This window comes from Tenebrio molitor, chromosome 7 (assembly GCF_963966145.1).
Source record: "Tenebrio molitor chromosome 7, icTenMoli1.1, whole genome shotgun sequence".
Taxonomy (NCBI): domain Eukaryota; kingdom Metazoa; phylum Arthropoda; class Insecta; order Coleoptera; family Tenebrionidae; genus Tenebrio; species Tenebrio molitor.
In genome coordinates this window covers 18,790,341-18,795,097 of record NC_091052.1, presented here as the reverse complement: position 1 = coordinate 18,795,097, position 4,757 = coordinate 18,790,341, and the positions used below count along the sequence as shown (strand labels likewise).

Here is a 4,757-nt window from a genome sequence, read left to right as displayed (position 1 = left end):
GAAGAGAGCTAAAATCTCGTATCTCTCCCTTTTATAAACTCAGTGTTTTTATTAACTCCACGTAAGCGGTTAGTAATGAAACCTATAACTGACCTGTGGTGGCGCTACTATCGCACCAATCGCGAACATTTCTGTACGTTTTTTTGATATCGTAATTTGCTTTTCTCAGGTAAGAGATTGAGTGTTAATTTCTGTGCGGATTCCCGCAGTTCTGGGGAAGGTACACTCTATTTCAATATCGCACATTTTGTTTGTTAAAAAATGTGAGCAAATGTCAATTTGGTTTGACTTTTGTGAACTAAAATTTAATACAATCTCAATCATGCGTGCCTACTAAGTTTTAATATTTTGCCGAAATAAACGATAATATTACGAAGGTTGGTTTTTATTTATTTTTTATTATTATAATGTTGCTTGTTTTACTAAATGATTGATTGTGAATAAAATAGTATACAAACCTCGGCGAAAGTCAATTCCTGTGTCTCGAGAACTAGTTCACCTCGAGGGCAAGCCTCTCGGTAAACTACTGTTCTCTCGACAGGAATGGAACACTTTCCTCCTCGGTATGTAATATACTATTACAGCCCTAGAGCTATAACATACTGAATTACGCCCTAAATCTAGTCCATAAGTAGCCAAAAATCGCCCGATCGGACATAAAATAAATTTTTAAACTGTCAGGTATAGTGTCAAAAAAAATGACAATAAAGCTTGAACTACATCGAATTTTTCAAGACTGACAGAAATTTAATGTTCCACTTTTTATGCTCCTAATAGTACGTTGACTTGATAATTTTCACAATTGCGCGACTATGAACTGTCAAAGAAATGTCAACTCCATCCCACCCACACAGTTGCCACATAAATTTTTGTACAGAGTTGCCATACTTATCCACAATTATTTTCTATCACCGCGTAATTATGTATATTTTGATAGGTTCGGATGTCAGGCACTTTAGGTGACAGAAATCAAACAGTGTGTCCAACGTTAAAAAATGTAATCATAGTCTCCCCTTATGCCAAAATGACGTATACAAACAACAATTTTTTCGCGATGTTGTACTTTTATAGGAGCAATATCAGTGCAAAATCGAATCACTTTTGTAATTTTAAGTTCAAAATAATTATGTACTATGGCGGACAATAAATTTAGGCCGGCCTGTCATTGGCTTGACATCAAAATGTGAAGCTGACATTATGTTCAGCTAACCCCATTTTCGATTTTTGTCATTCTTGTCATCGTGACAGCGATAATCAAAATTAAAATTGGGAAAAGAAGCGTGCATCAGAGAGAAGTGCTACTACAAATCAGTTATGCTAGTGCGTCATGATCTGTAAGTTACGAAAAGGGCGAAGGAAAAGCCAAACAGCTTTAAAACCTTCAGTTTGACAAACTGACACATCAGTCATAATGCCAATAAATGGTCGCTTGCATTGACTTTTTTGAAATGTCAGAAATTTGCCGGCCTAAATTTATTGTCCGCCATAGTACCTGTTGAGACATTAATACATAAAGTTTATACCAAATTATTGAAACTTTTCTACTTCCTATTGATAATTTTTATAAACTGATGCGTTGTTGCAAACCACTCACTTTCGGTCCAGTAACGCTGTTCCAGACTACCTAACGTTAATTACTTGATCATAACTTTTTCTAACACTAATATGTGTTTTTATAGTGCATTTGAGCTCTCACTTTATGTTTCCTATAAAATACGCTTTTCTTTATAAAACACGTCGTCAGTAGTAACGTTTTTTATGAAATTATAAAACACGCCGTCAATAGCAACTTATTTTATAATTATAAGATTGTAAAATAGGCAGATGCACATTATTCAAGTAACATTTTATTCATCATTTTTACAGTAATTATTTCAAAATGAAAAGCACAATTATTGGATTGAAAACTCAGGCCTGTACTTGAGCTAGAACTGCCACATTCCTCCCTATTGCTTAGCTTGGTACTCTTGTTTATAACATCTACTCCTTTAACTTCTGCTGTTTCATCCAATGCAAGCTACCACCGAAGACTTTTCTGGCAATCTTTACTTTCTCTTCAAAGGATTCTTGTCGTAATGTGAATTAACTTTTCAATAAAGTTCTGCACACTTACCTTCATATCAAGAAAAACCAAAATGACATCTTCGGTTACCTCCTTGATGTCTTTTTTATTCTTCCAGCCTTTCGTACGAAATTCTTTTCCCTTATTCTTATTTCTTCTGGAACGTTTTGGCACATTTCAATGATGAAAATTTTTTTTTTTCAAAATTTGTTGATATTATTACCATAGTGCTCACGGCAATCTTCGCATTTTGTGTATTGTGACGCGCCTCGAATGATTTATGACATTTTAGAATAATTTCTGAATTTATTAAAATTTGTGATTATAATGTTAGTGTTAGAAAAAATGTTGAAGACAACACGTGTTTTATAGTTTAAAAATCTCAGTCTATTAAATCCTCGCTCCCTGCGGTCGCTCTGATTTAAACTAGGACCTCGATTTTTAAATCGTCTATAAAACACTTGTTATCTTAATAACTATTTAAATTTTAGTTGTTCTTAAGTCAGCAATATTCGTTTCGTTCATGACTTTTTTAAGGTATAGTTCATGCTTGCAAATCACAACTTCCGCTTTTCAGAGGCATTCTTGGTCCCCGTTAATTTACCCAAATTTAATAGTTATATCCTCCTCACTCCATTTAGCTATCCTAGAAAAACACGATTTAACAATAAATAATTACAGTGCAACAGATATACCGACGCTACAATAGAACCGTCACGAAAATTACTGGTATTGTGTAAATAAGCCGTAAAGACCCAAAGGACGTTTCTCATATAAAGTTAATAATTTACGTCAGTTGTTTTTTTTTTCCCAATAAAATGAAGTATCTAAGTACAGTAAATGTAGAACATTCACTTAAGTCGATAAACAATTTGATTACTGCCTCATAAAGTTGTGTAGTTTGTGAGGGCGTAACTTAAATAAAATTTTCATTACCTAATAATTGCCATTAAAACTGCTCGACGACGTTATCTAATTAAAGTTGTTTCGTGTTCAATAAAACCTTTGATGTAAAATTAATGTGATTAAAGAGAGCGTTTGCTTCTGATGTCCAAAAAGTAAAAGGAAATATAAAATGCGAGTAAATGTTGCCTAGCCCAGTATTGTGCCTTCGCTAGACATGGAAAACAATATTAAAAAAAGTTTTTCCTTGAATATAACAGTCTTGAAAATTCTTGGTGTATATCCGTCAAACAAGTATACACATTTGTTCAAGTTATTTTCGTATATGTTATACACTATTGCAATGCTGCCAACAATCGTATTTGGTTTTATTCAGTTCTTTTGCAACATTAATTTCCTCAACAACGATGTGGCAGGCGTTTCAATGTTTTTTCTTTCCCCAAAGACATGGTTTATTGTTAAAAATGGACATAAAATTAAAAGATGTATTCATTACTTTGATAATGAATTTGTGACAACTGTGAATGATGGACATGACGAAATTATCGACAAATGTGTTAAAATTTGTCAAAGAAATTCTCTTGTTTTCTTCATTTCGTGCATTATATGTACGCTAGCTTGGTTTATTAAATTATTTTTTCGTGAAAACATTTCAGAGTTACCACTTGACGTGTGGAATCCATTTAAGGAAAACCATAGATCAATATTTTACTACTGTCTTTATGTCAGCTTAGCGTTAGGTATGTTTCATTTATTTTTTATGTATTTGCTACTCGTAAAACAAATTTTCAGGAGTTTTTTACCTAGCATTCATTTGTGCAACAATTGATCCTCTAATTGCTGGTTTAATTCATCATGGTGCAACTCAACTGCGGGTTCTTAAGAGAAATTTGCACTACCTTGATGAATACGTGGAAAATAAAATCGTCAAAATCAGTTACAAGTCCACGCCTTATATCAAATCAAGGCTTATCTACGATAGAATTACGGAATGTGTATTGCATTATGATTTAATTTTAAAGTAATTCTTTTATGTATACATTATATTAAGTTTACATTACTTAACGTTTTACTTTATTTTTAGCTATGCAGTGAATTTAGAAAGCTGTTTTTCAGGAGCAATGTTTAGTCAATTCGTGGAAAGTATTACTGTAATTGGAGTTTGTTGTCTACAGATTAGTCAAGTTAGTAATTAGTCAAGTTATATTAATTTGTGGCAATTTGGAGTGTTCATACTTTTTAGGTCAAAACCTATAACGTTGACTTCTATGTAATGATTAGTAATCTTGGTGTCCTACTGTTTCAAGTGTACTTCTACTGTTACTATGGAACACTGCTTATCGAAGAAGTTCGTTTTGAACTATAATAAAGACGATGATGCACTCATTAAGGCCCTTTTTGTAGCATAATAGTTTGACAAGTGCAATTTACATGAGCAAGTGGTACGACTACACCCCACAATCTAAAAAAGCTCTCTTGATTTTAATGGAACGCTGCAAAAAACCTATAAATATCACTGCTGGAAAAGTGCTCGAATTATCTTTAGAAACATTTCTTTTGGTAAAACATTTTTAAAATTAATGTACCATTAGTAATTTTTAAATTGCAGATTTTAAAAAGATCGTACTCATTACTTGCAGTTTTAAAATCTTAATAACAATGAAAATAGTGTAAAATTTCTTATGTCTTAAATGTGTTAACGTTATATTATAAAGTTCAATAATTGTATGAAATATAGAGTATTTCACGAGTGATAATGAGCCCCACGGAATTTGCAAATATAGGGTAGATA

General features: G+C 32.6%; 1 long non-coding RNA gene across 1 annotated transcript; it reads left to right on the top strand.

Moving 5' to 3' along the window:
- The first annotated feature begins 3,762 nt into the window (after positions 1-3,762).
- On the top strand, positions 3,763-4,522 carry LOC138134869 (uncharacterized). The gene is made up of 3 exons (XR_011160831.1): positions 3,763-4,149; positions 4,209-4,313; positions 4,370-4,522. It is a non-coding gene; the product is annotated as an uncharacterized lncRNA (long non-coding RNA).
- Positions 4,523-4,757: the final 235 nt, after the last annotated feature.